This window comes from Gymnodraco acuticeps, unplaced genomic scaffold (assembly GCF_902827175.1).
Source record: "Gymnodraco acuticeps unplaced genomic scaffold, fGymAcu1.1, whole genome shotgun sequence".
Lineage (NCBI taxonomy): Eukaryota > Metazoa > Chordata > Actinopteri > Perciformes > Bathydraconidae > Gymnodraco > Gymnodraco acuticeps.
The window spans coordinates 219111-241991 of record NW_022990284.1 but is presented as its reverse complement, the minus strand read 5'-3'; the positions used below and the strand labels follow the sequence as shown (position 1 = coordinate 241991).

General features: G+C 43.5%; 5 non-coding genes across 5 annotated transcripts; all 5 read left to right on the top strand.

The window, feature by feature from the left end:
* The first annotated feature begins 422 nt into the window (after positions 1-422).
* trnav-aac lies at positions 423-495 on the top strand. Its single transcript has one exon. It is a non-coding gene; the product is annotated as a tRNA-Val (tRNA).
* A 6144-nt stretch (positions 496-6639) lies between these two features.
* Positions 6640-6712, top strand: trnav-cac. The gene has a single exon. It is a non-coding gene; the product is annotated as a tRNA-Val (tRNA).
* A 3600-nt stretch (positions 6713-10312) lies between these two features.
* On the top strand, positions 10313-10385 carry trnav-aac. Its single transcript has one exon. It is a non-coding gene; the product is annotated as a tRNA-Val (tRNA).
* A 6153-nt stretch (positions 10386-16538) lies between these two features.
* Positions 16539-16612, top strand: trnav-cac. The gene has a single exon. It is a non-coding gene; the product is annotated as a tRNA-Val (tRNA).
* A 3607-nt stretch (positions 16613-20219) lies between these two features.
* On the top strand, positions 20220-20293 carry trnav-aac. Its single transcript has one exon. It is a non-coding gene; the product is annotated as a tRNA-Val (tRNA).
* Positions 20294-22881: the final 2588 nt, after the last annotated feature.

The window sequence follows — 22881 nt, the reverse complement described above, 5'->3', positions numbered from 1 at the left end:
AACATTTCAACTGTAAAGATGTGTATACCGTCCATGAAGGCAGCAGACAAACTGCTACACTTTCTAACTTGTCTAATTAGAGCCAGGTGTTAATTTTCACATGAAAAGCATGTTGAGTAAAAATGGTTGAGTCGATTTTAGAGCCCCGGTTACCATGGCTTGTGAAATGAACAGTGTGCATGTAAGTTTAGTGTGTATGTTATAATTGTTGATATAACTTTTGTTAAGCATCAGTTTCATCTTCAATGCAGGGCCTGAAACATTGGAAGTGTCTTACACCCTTCAAAAGTAATTTTCAGAGGGTGGTTTCAAAGGGTGTTGTGGGGTTCACTATATATTACAAGCAGGTGGTTGAATATCCGCCCTGACGGGGAATCGAACCCGGGTCCCCTGTTTGACAGGCGGCAAGGGCCCTTTCATCTGTTTCCGTAGTGTAGTGGTTATCACGTTCGCCTAACACGCGAAAGGTCCCCGGTTCGAGACCGGGCGGAAACACATTATGTCTTGTTTGCTTCCACACATATATCAAATAAATGAAATAGATAGAAAGACGTCATTCATTGAAAAATGCCAAAATGTCGAGAAAAGCGAAATTATCTTGTAATAATTGACGACAATATAATTTGGTGTTCATGTCAATTATGAGAGAGATCGCTATGTGTCCCTTGATTGTCTGTTTAACGGATATTACTGATGCGTCCTCGAACTCAGCATTAAGAGGGCGTCAACATGCACGTGAGTTGCTGTTGCTTTTTGGCGGCTGTGTGTTGCTTATGAAGCACCTCGTGGGGAGTTTTGGTCAGAGACACTTCATGGCCGCATCACTTCTCCATCTTTCAAACCACCGGGTTGACCGGCGTGTGCTCCGGTCCTCCGTAGGTATGCTGCTGTCCGCCTGTTGTGCTAAAACCTAGCCTTAGCTTTCCTTTGAGGGGGAGGCTAACATTAGCATTGTGCCGCATCGTTTTCTCTATATAAACCAAACACAAAAAGTAAGGAAATGTGTGTTTGTTGGATTATGTCTTTGCTGAAACAATACTTTTTGGCAATACATGTCATACCGTAGGAAAGCCTGTGTATATATATCTTTTTAAATGGTGCCACATTTGTGAGGAACATACATTTGTGTGATCGGCCAAATCTTTTTTTTTTGGCTGTTGACGGCAGTTAATGATTTAAAGTTACAGATGCATTTATAAATAAATAACATAGTTGTTCAGAGTACAAAGTGACCAAAATGTATTAATTGATATTAAATATAATTGGTTTGGTCGAGGTAAAACATGTTATGATGTCATTTAACCATATTGCAGTGAAGATATTGGTGTCTGTAAATGCTACTAGTATACAAACTGTAGTATCATATAATGTCCTTTGTTTTCTGTCATGTTTGTATTAATGTTTGGAACTAATTGAAGCAGGTCACCATTGTAAAAGAGGTCTATGATCTCAATGGGTTTTATCTGTATAAATAAAGGTTTTGAATTGAATTTGAATTGAAGTGAAGATCAGAATCATTATCAGGTTTCATGCAGTTTTTTTTCATAAACGAAGATTTTGCTGTGGTGTATTTGTGCTTAACAATAAACATAGTGAGAACAATAGCAAGTACAGCAAGTGTCAATTCACATTTGATATAGATGACTAAATGTACAATCAGGTTTATTTAGAACCAAATTGCAATGAGTTTCTAGTGATTGTAAAACACTAGAATGAATCTTCAGAAATTAGCCCGTGGATCGCACAGCTCCAGTATTGAAAGGTTTGAGGATGTTAAACTTTACTAACTCAAACATGTTCTGTGTTTGCCCACAGGCGGAGAAAAGGTCACAGTGATGCAGTACAGCAGACAATGTCTGCACTCAGCATCTCTGAAGAACAAAAGAAGTATCTGGATTGTAACTTCAAAGGCTGGGAGTTGAATCCACCTCTAGGTTTTTGGTAACAAAAGAGCACGTCACCTAGCTCAGGATCCTCCAGTTCTCCTTCATGATGGCATAGGAAGACACGGTGCCGGACGACAGCACAACCTTCCTAGCCCCTCTGCGAGTGTGATCTGACCTCAGGGCCTGTCCAAAGGCCCCCTGAAGCAGCAGAGTGAGGAGCTCCTCCACCTGGACCAGGTAGAGGGAAGAGACACAAACTCCACAGCAGCCATCACCGTCCGAGTATCCACCACATGCAGCCGGAGTATCTTCCTGTCTGAGGAACCCAGTGATGGTCCTTTGGCCGTAGACTCCTGCCTCAGCATCCCTGACATTCTGCACACACAGCAGGTAGGCCAGGTGAGCTCTCTCATATTTGAGATTGAGCGCCTCCGTCAGCTGCTTGGACGTGTCCTCTGGGGATCTGCCGCTGCGCCTCATCTCATCCAGGACACATTTGCAGACGGCCTTTTTGTGCGTCAGGAAGGCCGGCACGATGTTGCTGAAGCCCCGGGGTAGCTTCTCCAGCCACTGGGGCTTGTCAGCATGCCAGTACTTTTTGCAGACCTTGCAGGTGAGTCGAGAAGCTAAAATATAGTACTGGCCGCTTGTCCCAAGGATGACTCTTGGCCTTCCAGTGCCAGAAGAAACAACCTGAGGGTTCGGAGAGCCATAGAGACAGGGCAAGACACCATTGTTTCTCACCTTCTCCGTGATCGCATGCTCTGGCTTCCAAATGAAATATGGATGAAACTGATAGTACTTGGGTGAAGGCAGGTCAGAGATTGAGTCTATGAGCTCAGGCTGAGGCGGATAACGCCACAGGGACAACATGTTCATAAGGTGTCACACGGGACTTGAACCTGGCCACAGACCCAATGTTTCCAACTCAGTCTTCATCCAAATGTTCTGCTGGTGCGAGCAGTTCCAGTGGGCAACATCCTGACTATAGCCCGGGACAGAGGCTGCAGGCTGGTGTGCTGCGACCAGAGGGACAGGAGGCGCTGGACAAGGCAGATCTGTGAATCACCGTAGTACATACACAACAAGAGAACATGTAATAAAGCCTTAAATATGTGACTGCCATGATTAAAGCGTGTCACAGATATCAATACCTTCATCGAGGACAGCGTCTTGCGTGGCCTTTGATGGTTGAAGGTCCCACCTCTCTCCTCCTCTTCCACCTTTTCCATCAGGTTACTGGTGTAGCCGACATCATTCACATGGAATGAAACTGTAATAAATATTCCCCCATCACCTCGAGTCGGGCGGACCCTTGCCCTCCCCTCTGAAGGACCTCAGTGAGAGCATTTGTCCTCACATGCTTCTGAGGGGCAGACTTGTCCTGAAGGGAAGGATTTTTTTTGATTCTCATTCCCTCCTCTGAAGGGTCCTGTCGCAGGTGGCCAGATGGACCCTTCCTGAGAGACATCCTTATCTTCCCTGGGAAAAGTTGGTCTCCTTCCTCCTGCACACAGAAAAACACTGATTGTAATGTTTTGGTCACAACTTTTATATTACATGACCCGACGGAGAGGAAGGTGGACAGGCAGGCAGATGTATTACTTCACTGTACATGTGGTTGATTACAACAATAGTGAATCCTTTCAGTCACAAAGCACATTGACTACTGTTGGAGCTCTACATCAGTTTAAGTCATTTGGTCAGCTTTCTGTCCCCAGAACTAAACATGGAGACGTTCAGTTATGATGCTCCAAACATCTGGAACAAACTCCCAGAAACCTGCCGGTCCGCTGCAACTCTGACGACTTTTAAATCCAGGCTGAAGACTTTTTCTTTTTGCCGCTGCTTTTAATTGAACTATTCATATCTGAAACTGCACTGTAACTTTATTCAGGTATTTTTTCTTTTAATGTTAATTGTATTATCTTTGCTTTTTAATGACTGATTTTAAATGCCATTTTCTTAATGTCTTTCATTTTTGTAAAGCACTTGAAAGGTGCTATATAAATAAACTTATGTAATTTATCTGTTTGTGTTAATGTGAAATTAATAATTGTTTTTATTGTAATGACTTTTGTTGTAATTATTTAAGTTAAGCAAAGCCATTTTTAAAGGTAGTTTTGGGCACCAGCTGATCAGGTTTTTATTGGAGGTGGTGGTGTGATTGCTGCACCAGAATGAAATGCCACAGGTGAAACCAATGTTCTTTATATGTTGGATTATTGGAATACAACAAAAATAAATGGAAAAAACCACGTCTTGCCTTGACAATGTTTTCCAGCGTAAGATGTGCTCACTGGGGCCTTGCAGCTGTTTTTAAGCACTATATAGCAGATGGGTAACATAATTTACCCGTCAAATAATCACAAATGCATAAAGAAAATAGCTAAAATGGATGGACAGATATAACAATAATAATTCTCTATTAGTTTTGTACCTGGAGTTTATTTAAAAAGAGACTGAATACTGTAGTATTTACCCATTTAAAATGCACAGTAGTAAATTATTCTGTTGCAAAAAAATCACGATGAAAATGTATGTCCTAAACAGTAGTTCAAATGTGATCTTTAAACGCACAGATTTTTGGATTTCGGATCAGTATTGACAAGATACACTTTAAAACACAATTGACAACTCTTTGTTAAGCAAACATTGCAGATATTGTAAAGACGTTAGCTAACAGTAAGTTACATTACCTTAGCTAACAATACACAGAGTGTAAGACGTCAAAACTACTAACAAAAAAAGTGTACTAATATGAGATTTGTTTAGTCACAGAAAAAATAAGCTCCACTTACGTTTGATACATTTTACGGGATGTAGGTTGCGTGATATTACTCGAATTTTGTCGGCAATGTGATCTCTTGTCCTTTTGCTGTTGGTGCTGCTCCTCCGTCGCGGTTGTCCCTGGAAACGGGGTCTACACAGCGCCTGCTTTTGGCAAAAAATATATTACATCCGTAGTTAATTTAGCATTTTATTTATGTTTATATGTCAGCCCCACAGTTAAACTTGTAGTATTCATTTTCTCGGTTATTGTGTTGCTTTTACTCGAGTGATATCTAAACAAGAAGAACTACCTGTATCTATGGCAACGATTACAATCTATTAGCAGTAGTGTGTGGTTGCCTTTTAGCTTGTTCGTAGTGGCTGTTACTTACAAATCAACCCTAATGTATCTGTCATTTCTGTCGCTTTTAGTTTCAAACGCTGTACACAGTTACTGTATATATATTGCAAGTTATTACAAATACGAAAAAAGTAGCCTACCTGTTGGCTAACTGTAGCTAACGCCAAGTGCTAGTTTAGCTAACACTAAACCAAAAGCGTTTTCCGAATGTTTACAAACTAGCGATATTGAATACTATCTTGATGGCAGATAGTTGGAGCACAGATATACAGGAGAAGCTGTGTATAGGTCCCGGGATGCTGTTAAGAACTTGAAAATAAGGCGAGTAGCTCAAAAGCACTGCTTGTTTTGAGTGCCATTGTATCTTTCAAAGAAGTGGTGATAAACTCGTCCCGACGGGGAATCGAACCCGACTATTGTGATTGACAGGTGGCAAAAGCCCTTTCATCAGTTTCCGTAGTGTGGTTATAACGTTCTCCTAACACGCGAAAGGTCCCCGGTTCGAGACCGGGCGGAAACAAATCTTTGTCTTGCTTGTCTCCAAATACACAAAATAAAGTCGATAAAAAAGGCAGCATAGATTGAAAAATAGAAATATGTAGAGAAAAGAGATATTATTCATTCACTTCTGCATTCACCCCGGAAACTATACATTGTGGACTTTGGAAAGAGCGGAGAAATGTACCTTGTATTTCAAATGACATTGATTCCACAATGGGGATTATTTGTGTTTTTTTTTGTATTATATGGTCCTAGATTAAAAGTAAGAAATAGCACATAGTTGCCCTCCCTTTGAACATGTGTAACCAACTGTCAGGATTTGTATACAGTCCATGAAGGCAGCAGACAAAGGGACATTGACCAACTGCATTCCCTAACTGGTCTAATTAGTGTGTGAGTTCATTTTCACATTAAAAACATGTTGAGTAAAAATCGTATGATTTTTGAGTTTTGTATTGGACACAACAAACAAATAGCAATCACGTATGCATTCTATTTCTAGGATTATTATCCCCTGTCTAAAAAAATAAAACACAGAAAAGTTATGTTATTAATGACTTTTTGTGTATCCCTTTTCCCCCAAATGCTCATCATTCACTTTGGGTCACATTATTTAGGAAAGGGCGCCCCCGAAATACAGCTTGTGGCCAGAAATATATTACATCCGTAGTGATAAGAACTACCATAGAGAATGAATGGTAAAAGTTAAGGGAGTTAAGCCTTACTATTGCCGTGCAAGATCCGTAGGTTTCAGTTTGACTCCGGCTCAGGGCTTTGACAATCTGCTTTCGTTTGAATTGAAAGATTTGGATCATGAGACTTGATTTTAGAGCCCAAGTTATAATGGCTTGTATTTACACAGCATGTAAATTGAACATGTGAATGTTAGAATTGTGCTAAAATAACTATTGGTTGTTTTGTTATCAGTGTCATCCCCATTGCAGGTCCTGAAGCATTGCATGCCTCTTACACCATTTAAATGTCATTTTTATCGCTGAAATGTGTTTTTCTAAGTTGGGGCTTGTGAGTTTCATTGTCTGAAGTGGAGGAAAACTCTCGTCGCGACCGGGAATCGAACCCTTCTCACCCGTTTGACAGGCGGCAAAATCCCTTTCATCTGTTTCCGTAGTGTAGTGGTTATCACGTTCGCCTCACACGCGAAAGGTCCCCGGTTCGAGACCGGGCGGAAACACATTATGTCTTGATTGTCTCAATTTATAGAAAATTCAAAAGATTGATCAGGCAGCACAGATTGAAGAATAACAATATGCAGAGCAGGGCTATTCAATTAGTTTGGAATGGGGGCCGGTTGATGAAAATGATCCAAAGCAAGGGGCCGGGAAAAAGATGGCTTGAAATATGAGCAATCATATTAAGAGCTTGGATACAGTAAATACTACAAGGGCATAGTGGAGTGCATATATTGTGTTTAATTAAATCAAACAACATAGCCCCAAGGCCTTTATAGATTTAAATGGCATCTTTCAGATCAGATAGATCTTTCATTTTTGTAAAGCACTTTGAATTGAAAACTGTCCGACACCTCAGGAGGGGGAAGCAGGGAATCATGCAAGCTGTGTACACTAAGGATGGGACGTTGTTGACCTCAACTGATGGAGTGTTAGGGCGTTGGAAGGAACACTTTGAGGAACTCCTGAACCCGACAACTCCGCCCTCTATGTTAGAGGCAGAGCTGGAGTATGACGGGGGATCAACACCAATCTCCCGGGGGGAAGTTACTGAGCTCGTCAAACAACTCCACAGTGGCAAAGCCCCGGGGGTGGATGAGATCCGCCCGGAAATGCTGAAGGCTCTGGGTGTTGAGGGACTGCCATGGTTGACACGTCTCATCAACGTTGCGTGGAAGTCGGAAACAGTACAGAAGGAGTGGCAGACCGCGGTGGTGGTTCCCCTTTTTAAAAAGGGGGATCAGAGGGTGTGTGCCAATTACAGAGGCATCACACTACTCAGCCTCCCCGGGAAAGTTTACTCTAAGGTACTCGAAAGGAGGGTCAGGCCGATTGTCGAACCTCAGATTGAGGAGGAACAATGCGGATTCCGTCCTGGTCGTGGAACGACGGATCAGCTTTTTACTCTCGCAAGGATCCTGGAGGGGGCTTGGGAGTACGCTTATCCGGTCTACATGTGTTTTGTAGACTTGGAGAAGGCGTATGACCGAGTTCCCAGGGAGTTACTGTGGGAGGTGCTGCGGGAGTATGGGGTGAGGGGGTCTCTACTCAGGGCCATCCAATCTCTGTACTCCCAAAGCCAGAGCTGTGTCCGGGTCCTCGGCAGTAAGTCGGACCCATTTCCGGTGAGGGTTGGCCTCCGCCAGGGCTGCGCTTTGTCACCAATCCTGTTTGTAATATACATGGATCGGATTTCGAGGCGTAGTCATGGGGGAGGGGGTCTGCAGGTCGGTGGACTAAGGATTGCACCACTACTTTTTGCAGATGATGTGGTTCTAATGGCTTCATCGGTCTGCGACCTTCAGCACTCACTGGATCGGTTCGCAACCGAGTGTGAAGCGGCTGGGATGAGGATCAGCACCTCCAAATCTGAGGCCATGGTTCTCAGCAGGAAACCGATGGACTGTCCACTTCAAGTAGGGAATGAGTCCTTACCCCAAGTGAAGGAGTTCAAGTATCTCGGGGTCTTGTTCTCGAGTGAGGGAACAATGGAGCGTGAGATGGGCCGGAGAATCGGAGCAGCGGGAGCGGTACTGCAGTCGCTTTACCGCACCGTTGTGACGAAAAGGGAGCTGAGCCAGAAGGCAAAGCTCTCTGTCTACCGGGCCATTTTCGTTCCTACCCTCACCTATGGTCATGAAGGATGGGTCATGACCGAAAGAACGAGATCACGGATACAAGCGGCCGAGATGGGTTTTCTCCACAGGGTGGCTGGGATAAGGTGAGAAGTTCGGTCATCAGGGAGGGACTCGGAGTTGAGCCGCTCGGAGTTGAGCCGCTCCTCCTTCGCGTCGAAAGGAGCCAGTTGAGGTGGTTCGGGCACCTAGTTAGGATGCCACCTGGGCGCCTCCCTAGGGAGGTGTTCCAGGCACGTCCAGCTGGGAAGAGACCAAGGGGTAGACCTAGGACCAGGTGGAGGGATTATATCTCTTCGCTAGCCTGGGAGCGCCTTGGGATCCCCCAGTCAGAGCTGGTTGATGTCGCCAGGGAAAAGAAAGTTTGGGGCTCTCTGCTGGAACTGCTACCCCCGAGACCCGACCACGGATAAGCGGGAGAAGATGGATGGATGGATGGACTTTGAATTGCCTTGTGTTGAAAGGTGCTGTTAGAGAATAATTCTGTCTTTACTTCTAGATATTTAACTTTATTTTGTGTGTTGACATGTACGACCATCCCTGCTTCTAATCTCCCGTAAGGAATGTTGTTGATGCAGTCGTATGTTGATACTAGGTTTTACAGCTTGACCTACAGGGCATAGGAGGGTTTTGTGAGTGTGAAAACGCTAGTTTATAAGCTCCAGAGATGGGAGAGACATCTCCTCTGCAAATGTGTTTACGCCATGGTTTACGCCCATCCCCAATATGTGGATTTGACTCTCTGTAAACTATTTAAAGGGTCTACCAAGATGCGAGGCTGATCAGAATTGACATGACAACCCACCCGTGCAGTCAGAACCTTTTGCTGCTGTGACTTGTGATATGAATTCTCCGGCCGTTGACTTGTAATAAACTACCAGTGTTTGACATCAAAGCTCCAACTCTCCTCGTGTCTCTCTGAGTCCTGACTCTCCATTGCTGCAGAAGTTTCCCTTACAGGTGCTATATAAATAAACTTGCCTTGCCTTATGCAATTTAGTAATTCAACATTTATTTTCTAGCTGTTTGCGCTAATGTGAAATTAATAATTGTTTTATTGTAATTACTTTTGGTGTAATTATTTAAGTAAGCAAAGCAATTTTTAAAGGCCGCCTGAAATGTACACTAGCTAAGAAATAATAATTAATGTTATATTGAATATATTACATGTGCTTATATAAATATGGATGTTTCCTCCTGGTTTCGAAACCTAGGACATGTAAACCTAGGACAGTAAGGCTCATCTCCCTCAACTTTTATTAAGTCATTCTCTATGGGAGTCCTTATCACTACGGATGTGATATATCTTTGACCATAAGAGGGATCTGGGGGGCGCTGTTCACTGAAGACTCTGGGTTGTAATCAGGTTGGATGTGGCTATATAAATCATAACCACTAGGGGTGCTCTCACCGAGTTTCCGTAGTGTAGTGGTTATCACGTTCGCCTAACACGCGAAGGTGAGCCGTGTATAGAGAGGCAAAGTCCCGCCCATTTACTTCCGACCCATGGGACCTTATTTCTGGAAACATTATGTATTGAAGTCTGAACATTTCAACTGTAAAGATGTGTATACCGTCCATGAAGGCAGCAGACAAACTGCTACACTTTCTAACTTGTCTAATTAGAGCCAGGTGTTAATTTTCACATGAAAAGCATGTTGAGTAAAAATGGTTGAGTCGATTTTAGAGCCCCGGTTACCATGGCTTGTGAAATGAACAGTGTGCATGTAAGTTTAGTGTGTATGTTATAATTGTTGATATAACTTTTGTTAAGCATCAGTTTCATCTTCAATGCAGGGCCTGAAACATTGGAAGTGTCTTACACCCTTCAAAAGTAATTTTCAGAGGGTGGTTTCAAAGGGTGTTGTGGGGTTCACTATATATTACAAGCAGGTGGTTGAATATCCGCCCTGACGGGGAATCGAACCCGGGTCCCCTGTTTGACAGGCGGCAAGGGCCCTTTCATCTGTTTCCGTAGTGTAGTGGTTATCACGTTCGCCTAACACGCGAAAGGTCCCCGGTTCGAGACCGGGCGGAAACACATTATGTCTTGTTTGCTTCCACACATATATCAAATAAATGAAATAGATAGAAAGACGTCATTCATTGAAAAATGCCAAAATGTCGAGAAAAGCGAAATTATCTTGTAATAATTGACGACAATATAATTTGGTGTTCATGTCAATTATGAGAGAGATCGCTATGTGTCCCTTGATTGTCTGTTTAACGGATATTACTGATGCGTCCTCGAACTCAGCATTAAGAGGGCCGTCAACATGCACGTGAGTTGCTGTTGCTTTTTGGCGGCTGTGTGTTGCTTATGAAGCACCTCGTGGGGAGTTTTGGTCAGAGACACTTCATGGCCGCATCACTTCTCCATCTTTCAAACCACCGGGTTGACCGGCGTGTGCTCCGGTCCTCCGTAGGTATGCTGCTGTCCGCCTGTTGTGCTAAAACCTAGCCTTAGCTTTCCTTTGAGGGGGAGGCTAACATTAGCATTGTGCCGCATCGTTTTCTCTATATAAACCAAACACAAAAAGTAAGGAAATGTGTGTTTGTTGGATTATGTCTTTGCTGAAACAATACTTTTTGGCAATACATGTCATACCGTAGGAAAGCCTGTGTATATATATCTTTTTAAATGGTGCCACATTTGTGAGGAACATACATTTGTGTGATCGGCCAAATCTTTTTTTTTTGGCTGTTGACGGCAGTTAATGATTTAAAGTTACAGATGCATTTATAAATAAATAACATAGTTGTTCAGAGTACAAAGTGACCAAAATGTATTAATTGATATTAAATATAATTGGTTTGGTCGAGGTAAAACATGTTATGATGTCATTTAACCATATTGCAGTGAAGATATTGGTGTCTGTAAATGCTACTAGTATACAAACTGTAGTATCATATAATGTCCTTTGTTTTCTGTCATGTTTGTATTAATGTTTGGAACTAATTGAAGCAGGTCACCATTGTAAAAGAGGTCTATGATCTCAATGGGTTTTATCTGTATAAATAAAGGTTTTGAATTGAATTTGAATTGAAGTGAAGATCAGAATCATTATCAGGTTTCATGCAGTTTTTTTTCATAAACGAAGATTTTGCTGTGGTGTATTTGTGCTTAACAATAAACATAGTGAGAACAATAGCAAGTACAGCAAGTGTCAATTCACATTTGATATAGATGACTAAATGTACAATCAGGTTTATTTAGAACCAAATTGCAATGAGTTTCTAGTGATTGTAAAACACTAGAATGAATCTTCAGAAATTAGCCCGTGGATCGCACAGCTCCAGTATTGAAAGGTTTGAGGATGTTAAACTTTACTAACTCAAACATGTTCTGTGTTTGCCCACAGGCGGAGAAAAGGTCACAGTGATGCAGTACAGCAGACAATGTCTGCACTCAGCATCTCTGAAGAACAAAAGAAGTATCTGGATTGTAACTTCAAAGGCTGGGAGTTGAATCCACCTCTAGGTTTTTGGTAACAAAAGAGCACGTCACCTAGCTCAGGATCCTCCAGTTCTCCTTCATGATGGCATAGGAAGGACACGGTGCCGGACGACAGCACAACCTTCCTAGCCCCTCTGCGAGTGTGATCTGACCTCAGGGCCTGTCCAAAGGCCCCCTGAAGCAGCAGAGTGAGGAGCTCCTCCACCTGGACCAGGTAGAGGGAAGAGACACAAACTCCACAGCAGCCATCACCGTCCGAGTATCCACCACATGCAGCCGGAGTATCTTCCTGTCTGAGGAACCCAGTGATGGTCCTTTGGCCGTAGACTCCTGCCTCAGCATCCCTGACATTCTGCACACACAGCAGGTAGGCCAGGTGAGCTCTCTCATATTTGAGATTGAGCGCCTCCGTCAGCTGCTTGGACGTGTCCTCTGGGGATCTGCCGCTGCGCCTCATCTCATCCAGGACACATTTGCAGACGGCCTTTTTGTGCGTCAGGAAGGCCGGCACGATGTTGCTGAAGCCCCGGGGTAGCTTCTCCAGCCACTGGGGCTTGTCAGCATGCCAGTACTTTTTGCAGACCTTGCAGGTGAGTCGAGAAGCTAAAATATAGTACTGGCCGCTTGTCCCAAGGATGACTCTTGGCCTTCCAGTGCCAGAAGAAACAACCTGAGGGTTCGGAGAGCCATAGAGACAGGGCAAGACACCATTGTTTCTCACCTTCTCCGTGATCGCATGCTCTGGCTTCCAAATGAAATATGGATGAAACTGATAGTACTTGGGTGAAGGCAGGTCAGAGATTGAGTCTATGAGCTCAGGCTGAGGCGGATAACGCCACAGGGACAACATGTTCATAAGGTGTCACACGGGACTTGAACCTGGCCACAGACCCAATGTTTCCAACTCAGTCTTCATCCAAATGTTCTGCTGGTGCGAGCAGTTCCAGTGGGCAACATCCTGACTATAGCCCGGGACAGAGGCTGCAGGCTGGTGTGCTGCGACCAGAGGGACAGGAGGCGCTGGACAAGGCAGATCTGTGAATCACCGTAGTACATACACAACAAGAGAACATGTAATAAAGCCTTAAATATGTGACTGCCATGATTAAAGCGTGTCACAGATATCAATACCTTCATCGAGGACAGCGTCTTGCGTGGCCTTTGATGGTTGAAGGTCACACCTCTCTCCTCCTCTTCCACCTTTTCCATCAGGTTACTGGTGTAGCCGACATCATTCACATGGAATGAAACTGTAATAAATATTCCCCCATCACCTCGAGTCGGGCGGACCCTTGCCCTCCCCCCTGAAGGACCTCAGTGAGAGCATTTGTCCTCACATGCTTCTGAGGGGCAGACTTGTCCTGAAGGGAAGGATTTTTTTTGATTCTCATTCCCTCCTCTGAAGGGTCCCTGTCGCAGGTGGCCAGATGGACCCTTCCTGAGAGACATCCTTATCTTCCCTGGGAAAAGTTGGTCTCCTTCCTCCTGCACACAGAAAAACACTGATTGTAATGTTTTGGTCACAACTTTTATATTACATGACCCGACGGAGAGGAAGGTGGACAGGCAGGCAGATGTATTACTTCACTGTACATGTGGTTGATTACAACAATAGTGAATCCTTTCAGTCACAAAGCACATTGACTACTGTTGGAGCTCTACATCAGTTTAAGTCATTTGGTCAGCTTTCTGTCCCCAGAACTAAACATGGAGACGTTCAGTTATGATGCTCCAAACATCTGGAACAAACTCCCAGAAACCTGCCGGTCCGCTGCAACTCTGACGACTTTTAAATCCAGGCTGAAGACTTTTCTTTTTGCCGCTGCTTTTAATTGAACTATTCATATCTGAAACTGCACTGTAACTTTTATTCAGGTATTTTTTCTTTTAATGTTAATTGTATTATCTTTGCTTTTTAATGACTGATTTTAAATGCCATTTTCTTAATGTCTTTCATTTTTGTAAAGCACTTGAAAGGTGCTATATAAATAAACTTATGTAATTTATCTGTTTGTGTTAATGTGAAATTAATAATTGTTTTATTGTAATGACTTTTGTTGTAATTATTTAAGTTAAGCAAAGCCATTTTTAAAGGTAGTTTTGGGCACCAGCTGATCAGGTTTTTATTGGAGGTGGTGGTGTGATTGCTGCACCAGAATGAAATGCCACAGGTGAAACCAATGTTCTTTATATGTTGGATTATTGGAATACAACAAAAATAAATGGAAAAAACCACGTCTTGCCTTGACAATGTTTTCCAGCGTAAGATGTGCTCACTGGGGCCTTGCAGCTGTTTTTAAGCACTATATAGCAGATGGGTAACATAATTTACCCGTCAAATAATCACAAATGCATAAAAGAAAATAGCTAAAATGGATGGACAGATATAACAATAATAATTCTCTATTAGTTTTGTACCTGGAGTTTATTTAAAAAGAGACTGAATACTGTAGTATTTACCCATTTAAAATGCACAGTAGTAAATTATTCTGTTGCAAAAAAAATCACGATGAAAATGTATGTCCTAAACAGTAGTTCAAATGTGATCTTTAAACGCACAGATTTTTGGATTTCGGATCAGTATTGACAAGATACACTTTAAAACACCAATTGACAACTCTTTGTTAAGCAAACATTGCAGATATTGTAAAGACGTTAGCTAACAGTAAGTTACATTACCTTAGCTAACAATACACAGAGTGTAAGACGTCAAAACTACTAACAAAAAAAGTGTACTAATATGAGATTTGTTTAGTCACAGAAAAAATAAGCTCCACTTACGTTTGATACATTTTACGGGATGTAGGTTGCGTGATATTACTCGAATTTTGTCGGCAATGTGATCTCTTGTCCTTTTGCTGTTGGGTGCTGCTCCTCCGTCGCGGTTGTCCCTGGAAACGGGGTCTACACAGCGCCTGCTTTTGGCAAAAAATATATTACATCCGTAGTTAATTTAGCATTTTATTTATGTTTATATGTCAGCCCCACAGTTAAACTTGTAGTATTCATTTTCTCGGTTATTGTGTTGCTTTTACTCGAGTGATATCTAAACAAGAAGAACTACCTGTATCTATGGCAACGATTACAATCTATTAGCAGTAGTGTGTGTGGTTGCCTTTTAGCTTGTTCGTAGTGGCTGTTACTTACAAATCAACCCTAATGTATCTGTCATTTCTGTCGCTTTTAGTTTCAAACGCTGTACACAGTTACTGTATATATATTGCAAGTTATTACAAATACGAAAAAAGTAGCCTACCTGTTGGCTAACTGTAGCTAACGCCAAGTGCTAGTTTAGCTAACACTAAACCAAAAGCGTTTTCCGAATGTTTACAACTAGCGATATTGAATACTATCTTGATGGCAGATAGTTGGAGCACAGATATACAGGAGAAGCTGTGTATAGGTCCCGGGATGCTGTTAAGAACTTGAAAATAAGGCGAGTAGCTCAAAAGCACTGCTTGTTTTGAGTGCCATTGTATCTTTCAAAGAAGTGGTGATAAACTCGTCCCGACGGGGAATCGAACCCGACTATTGTGATTGACAGGTGGCAAAAGCCCTTTCATCAGTTTCCGTAGTGTGGTTATAACGTTCTCCTAACACGCGAAAGGTCCCCGGTTCGAGACCGGGCGGAGGAAACAAATCTTTGTCTTGCTTGTCTCCAAATACACAAATAAAGTCGATAAAAAAGGCAGCATAGATTGAAAAATAGAAATATGTAGAGAAAAGAGATATTATTCATTCACTTCTGCATTCACCCCGGAAACTATACATTGTGGACTTTGGAAAGAGCGGAGAAATGTACCTTGTATTTCAAATGACATTGATTCCACAATGGGGATTATTTGTGTTTTTTTTTGTATTATATGGTCCTAGATTAAAAGTAAGAAATAGCACATAGTTGCCTCCCTTTGAACATGTGTAACCAACTGTCAGGATTTGTATACAGTCCATGAAGGCAGCAGACAAAGGGACATTGACCAACTGCATTCCCTAACTGGTCTAATTAGTGTTGTGAGTTCATTTTCACATTAAAAACATGTTGAGTAAAAATCGTATGATTTTTGAGTTTGTATTGGACACAACAAACAAATAGCAATCACGTATGCATTCTATTTCTAGGATTATTATCCCCTGTCTAAAAAATAAAACACAGAAAAGTTATGTTATTAATGACTTTTTTGTGTATCCCTTTTCCCCCAAATGCTCATCATTCACTTTGGGTCACATTATTTAGGAAAGGGCGCCCCCGAAATACAGCTTGTGGCCAGAAATATATTACATCCGTAGTGATAAGAACTACCATAGAGAATGAATGGTAAAAGTTAAGGGAGTTAAGCCTTACTATTGCCGTGCAAGATCCGTAGGTTTCAGTTTGACTCCGGCTCAGGGCTTTGACAATCTGCTTTCGTTTGAATTGAAAGATTTGGATCATGAGACTTGATTTTAGAGCCCAAGTTATAATGGCTTGTATTTACACAGCATGTAAATTGAACATGTGAATGTTAGAATTGTGCTAAAATAACTATTGGTTGTTTTGTTATCAGTGTCATCCCCATTGCAGGTCCTGAAGCATTGCATGCCTCTTACACCATTTAAATGTTCATTTTTATCGCTGAAATGTGTTTTTCTAAGTTGGGGCTTGTGAGTTTCATTGTCTGAAGTGGAGGAAAACTCTCGTCGCGACCGGGAATCGAACCCTTCTCACCCGTTTTGACAGGCGGCAAAATCCCTTCATCTGTTTCCGTAGTGTAGTGGTTATCACGTTTCGCCTCACACGCGAAAGGTCCCCGGTTCGAGACCGGGCGGAAACACATTATGTCTTGATTGTCTCAATTTATAGAAAATTCAAAAGATTGATCAGGCAGCACAGATTGAAGAATAACAATATGCAGAGCAGGGCTATTCAATTAGTTTGGAATGGGGGCCGGTTGATTGAAAATGATCCAAAGCAAGGGGCCGGGAAAAAGATGGCTTGAAATATGAGCAATCATATTAAGAGCTTTGGATACAGTAAATACTACAAGGGCATAGTGGAGTGCATATATTGTGTTTAATTAAATCAAACAACATAGCCCCAAGGCCTTTATAGATTTAAATGGCATCTTTCAGATCAGATAGATCTTTCATTTTTGTAAAGCACTTTGAATTGAAAACTGTCCGACACCTCAGGAGGGGGAAGCAGGGAATCATCCAAGCTGTGTACAGTAAGGATGGGACGTTGTTGACCTCAACTGATGGAGTGTTAGGGCGTTGGAAGGAACACTTTGAGGAACTCCTGAACCCGACAACTCCGCCCTCTATGTTAGAGGCAGAGCTGGAGTATGACGGGGGATCAACACCAATCTCCCGGGGGGAAGTTACTGAGCTCGTCAAACAACTCCACAGTGGCAAAGCCCCGGGGTGGATGAGATCCGCCCGGAAATGCTGAAGGCCTCTGGGTGTTGAGGGACTGCCATGGTTGACACGTCTCATCAACGTTGCGTGGAAGTCGGAAACAGTACAGAAGGAGTGGCAGACCGCGGTGGGTGGTTCCCCTTTTTAAAAAGGGGGATCAGAGGGTGTGTGCCAATTACAGAGGCATCACACTACTCAGCCTCCCCGGGAAAGTTTACTCTAAGGTACTCGAAAGGAGGGTCAGGCCGATTGTCGAACCTCAGATTGAGGAGGAACAATGCGGATTCCGTCCTGGTCGTGGAACGACGGATCAGCTTTTTACTCTCGCAAGGATCCTGGAGGGGGCTTGGGAGTACGCTTATCCGGTCTACATGTGTTTTTGTAGACTTGGAGAAGGCGTATGACCGAGTTCCCAGGGAGTTACTGTGGGAGGTGCTGCGGGAGTATGGGGTGAGGGGGGTCTCTACTCAGGGCCATCCAATCTCTGTACTCCCAAAGCCAGAGCTGTGTCCGGGTCCTCGGCAGTAAGTCGGACCCATTTCCGGTGAGGGTTGGCCTCCGCCAGGGCTGCGCTTTGTCACCAATCCTGTTTGTAATATACATGGATCGGATTTCGAGGCGTAGTCATGGGGGAGGGGGTCTGCAGGTCGGTGGACTAAGGATTGCACCACTACTTTTTGCAGATGATGTGGTTCTAATGGCTTCATCGGTCTGCGACCTTCAGCACTCACTGGATCGGTTCGCAACCGAGTGTGAAGCGGCTGGGATGAGGATCAGCACCTCCAAATCTGAGGCCATGGTTCTCAGCAGGAAAACCGATGGACTGTCCACTTCAAGTAGGGAATGAGTCCTTACCCCAAGTGAAGGAGTTCAAGTATCTCGGGTCTTGTTCTCGAGTGAGGGAACAATGGAGCGTGAGATGGGCCGGAGACTCGGAGCAGCGGGAGCGGTACTGCAGTCGCTTTACCGCACCGTTGTGACGAAAAGGGAGCTGAGCCAGAAGGCAAAGCTCTCTGTCTACCGGGCCATTTTCGTTCCTACCCTCACCTATGGTCATGAAGGATGGGTCATGACCGAAAGAACGAGATCACGGATACAAGCGGCCGAGATGGGTTTTCTCCACAGGGTGGCTGGGATAAGGTGAGAAGTTCGGTCATCAGGGAGGGACTCGGAGTTGAGCCGCTCGGAGTTGAGCCGCTCCTCCTTCGCGTCGAAAGGAGCCAGTTGAGGTGGTTCGGGCACCTAGTTAGGATGCCCCCTGGGCGCCTCCCTAGGGAGGTGTTCCAGGCACGTCCAGCTGGGAAGAGACCAAGGGGTAGACCTAGGACCAGGTGGAGGGATTATATCTCTTCGCTAGCCTGGGAGCGCCTTGGGATCCCCCAGTCAGAGCTGGTTGATGTCGCCAGGGAAAAGAAAGTTTGGGGCTCTCTGCTGGAACTGCTACCCCCGAGACCCGACCACGGATAAGCGGGAGAAGATGGATGGATGGATGGACTTTGAATTGCGTTGTGTTGAAAGGTGCTGTTAGAGAATAATTCTGTCCTTTACTTCTAGATATTTAACTTTATTTGTGTGTTGACATGTACGACCATCCCTGCTTCTAATCTCCCGTAAGGAATGTGTTGATGCAGTCGTATGTTGATACTAGGTTTTACAGCTTGACCTACAGGGCATAGGGAGGGTTTTGTGAGTGTGAAAACGCTAGTTTATAAGCTCCAGAGATGGGAGAGACATCTCCTCTGCCAAATGTGTTTACGCCATGGTTTACGCCCATCCCCAATATGTGGATTTGACTCTCTGTAAACTATTTAAAGGGTCTACCAAGATGCGAGGCTGATCAGAATTGACATGACAACCCACCCGTGCAGTCAGAACCTTTTGCTGCTGTGACTTGTGATATGAATTCTCCGGCCGTTGACTTGTAATAAACTACCAGTGTTTGACATCAAAGCTCCAACTCTCCTCGTGTCTCTCTGAGTCCTGACTCTCCATTGCTGCAGAAGTTTCCCTTACAGGTGCTATATAAATAAACTTGCCTTGCCTTATGCAATTTAGTAATTCAACATTTATTTTCTAGCTGTTTGCGCTAATGTGAAATTAATAATTGTTTTATTGTAATTACTTTTGGTTGTAATTATTTAAGTAAGCAAAGCAATTTTTAAAGGCCGCCTGAAATGTACACTAGCTAAGAAATAATAATTAATGTTATATTGAATATATTACATGTGCTTATATAAATATGGATGTTTCCTCCTGGTTTCGAAACCTAGGACATGTAAACCTAGGACAGTAGGCTCATCTCCCTCAACTTTTATTAAGTCATTCTCTATGGGAGTCCTTATCACTACGGATGTGATATATCTTTGACCATAAGAGGGATCTGGGGGGCGCTGTTCACTGAAGACTCTGGGTTGTAATCAGGTTGGATGTGGCTATATAAATCATAACCACTAGGGGTGCTCTCACCGAGTTTCCGTAGTGTAGTGGTTATCACGTTCGCCCTAACACGCGAAGGTGAGCCGTGTATAGAGAGGCAAAGTCCCGCCCATTTACTTCCGACCCATGGGACCTTATTTCTGGAAACATTATGTATTGAAGTCTGAACATTTCAACTGTAAGATGTGTATACCGTCCATGAAGGCAGCAGACAAACTGCTACACTTTCTAACTTGTCTAATTAGAGCCAGGTGTTAATTTTCACATGAAAAGCATGTTGAGTAAAAATGGTTGAGTCGATTTTAGAGCCCCGGTTACCATGGCTTGTGAAATGAACAGTGTGCATGTAAGTTTAGTGTGTATGTTATAATTGTTGATATAACTTTTGTTAAGCATCAGTTTCATCTTCAATGCAGGGCCTGAAACATTGGAAGTGTCTTACACCCTTCAAAAGTAATTTTCAGAGGGTGGTTTCAAAGGGTGTTGTGGGGTTCACTATATATTACAAGCAGGTGGTTGAATATCCGCCCTGACGGGGAATCGAACCCGGGTCCCCTGTTTGACAGGCGGCAAAGGGCCCTTTCATCTGTTTCCGTAGTGTAGTGGTTATCACGTTCGCCTAACACGCGAAAGGTCCCCGGTTCGAGGACCGGGCGGAAACACATTATGTCTTGTTTGCTTCCACACATATATCAAATAAATGAAATAGATAGAAAGACGTCATTCATTGAAAAATGCCAAAATGTCGAGAAAAGCGAAATTATCTTGTAATAATTGACGACAATATAATTTGGTGTTCATGTCAATTATGAGAGAGATCGCTATGTGTCCCTTGATTGTCTGTTTAACGGATATTACTGATGCGTCCTCGAACTCAGCATTAAGAGGGCGTCAACATGCACGTGAGTTGCTGTTGCTTTTTGGCGGCTGTGTGTTGCTTATGAAGCACCTCGTGGGGAAGTTTTGGTCAGAGACACTTCATGGCCGCATCACTTCTCCATCTTTCAAACCACCGGGTTGACCGGCGTGTGCTCCGGTCCTCCGTAGGTATGCTGCTGTCCGCCTGTTGTGCTAAAACCTAGCCTTAGCTTTCCTTTGAGGGGGAGGCTAACATTAGCATTGTGCCGCATCGTTTTCTCTATATAAACCAAACACAAAAAGTAAGGAAATGTGTTGTTTGTTGGATTATGTCTTTGCTGAAACAATACTTTTTGGCAATACATGTCATACCGTAGGAAAGCCTGTGTATATATATCTTTTTAAATGGTGCCACATTTGTGAGGAACATACATTTGTGTGATCGGCCAAATCTTTTTTTTTTTTGGCTGTTGACGGCAGTTAATGATTTAAAGTTACAGATGCATTTATAAATAAATAACATAGTTGTTCAGAGTACAAAGTGACCAAAATGTATTAATTGATATTAAATATAATTGGTTTGGTCGAGGTAAAACATGTTATGATGTCATTTAACCATATTGCAGTGAAGATATTGGTGTCTGTAAATGCTACTAGTATACAAACTGTAGTATCATATAATGTCCTTTGTTTTCTGTCATGTTTGTATTAATGTTTGGAACTAATTGAAGCAGGTCACCATTGTAAAGAGGTCTATGATCTCAATGGGTTTTATCTGTATAAATAAAGGTTTTGAATTGAATTTGAATTGAAGTGAAGATCAGAATCATTATCAGGTTTCATGCAGTTTTTTTTCATAAACGAAGATTTTGCTGTGGTGTATTTGTGCTTAACAATAAACATAGTGAGAACAATAGCAAGTACAGCAAGTGTCAATTCACATTTGATATAGATGACTAAATGTACAATCAGGTTTATTTAGAACCAAATTGCAATGAGTTTCTAGTGATTGTAAAACACTAGAATGAATCTTCAGAAATTAGCCCGTGGATCGCACAGCTCCAGTATTGAAAGGTTTGAGGATGTTAAACTTTACTAACTCAAACATGTTCTGTGTTTGCCCACAGGCGGAGAAAAGGTCACAGTGATGCAGTACAGCAGACAATGTCTGCACTCAGCATCTCTGAAGAACAAAAGAAGTATCTGGATTGTAACTTCAAAGGCTGGGAGTTGAATCCACCTCTAGGTTTTTGGTAACAAAAGAGCACGTCACCTAGCTCAGGATCCTCCAGTTCTCCTTCATGATGGCATAGGAAGACACGGTGCCGGACGACAGCACAACCTTCCTAGCCCCTCTGCGAGTGTGATCTGACCTCAGGGCCTGTCCAAAGGCCCCCTGAAGCAGCAGAGTGAGGAGCTCCTCCACCTGGACCAGGTAGAGGGAAGAGACACAAACTCCACAGCAGCCATCACCGTCCGAGTATCCACCACATGCAGCCGGAGTATCTTCCTGTCTGAGGAACCCAGTGATGGTCCTTTGGCCGTAGACTCCTGCCTCAGCATCCCTGACATTCTGCACACACAGCAGGTAGGCCAGGTGAGCTCTCTCATATTTGAGATTGAGCGCCTCCGTCAGCTGCTTGGACGTGTCCTCTGGGGATCTGCCGCTGCGCCTCATCTCATCCAGGACACATTTGCAGACGGCCTTTTTGTGCGTCAGGAAGGCCGGCACGATGTTGCTGAAGCCCCGGGGTAGCTTCTCCAGCCACTGGGGCTTGTCAGCATGCCAGTACTTTTGCAGACCTTGCAGGTGAGTCGAGAAGCTAAAATATAGTACTGGCCGCTTGTCCCAAGGATGACTCTTGGCCTTCCAGTGCCAGAAGAGAACAACCTGAGGGTTCGGAGAGCCATAGAGACAGGGCAAGACACCATTGTTTCTCACCTTCTCCGTGATCGCATGCTCTGGCTTCCAAATGAAATATGGATGAAACTGATAGTACTTGGGTGAAGGCAGGTCAGAGATTGAGTCTATGAGCTCAGGCTGAGGCGGATAACGCCACAGGGACAACAGTTCATAAGGTGTCACACGGGACTTGAACCTGGCCACAGACCCAATGTTTCCAACTCAGTCTTCATCCAAATGTTCTGCTGGTGCGAGCAGTTCCAGTGGGCAACATCCTGACTATAGCCCGGGACAGAGGCTGCAGGCTGGTGTGCTGCGACCAGAGGGACAGGAGGCGCTGGACAAGGCAGATCTGTGAATCACCGTAGTACATACACAACAAGAGAACATGTAATAAAGCCTTAAATATGTGACTGCCATGATTAAAGCGTGTCACAGATATCAATACCTTCATCGAGGACAGCGTCTTGCGTGGCCTTTGATGGTTGA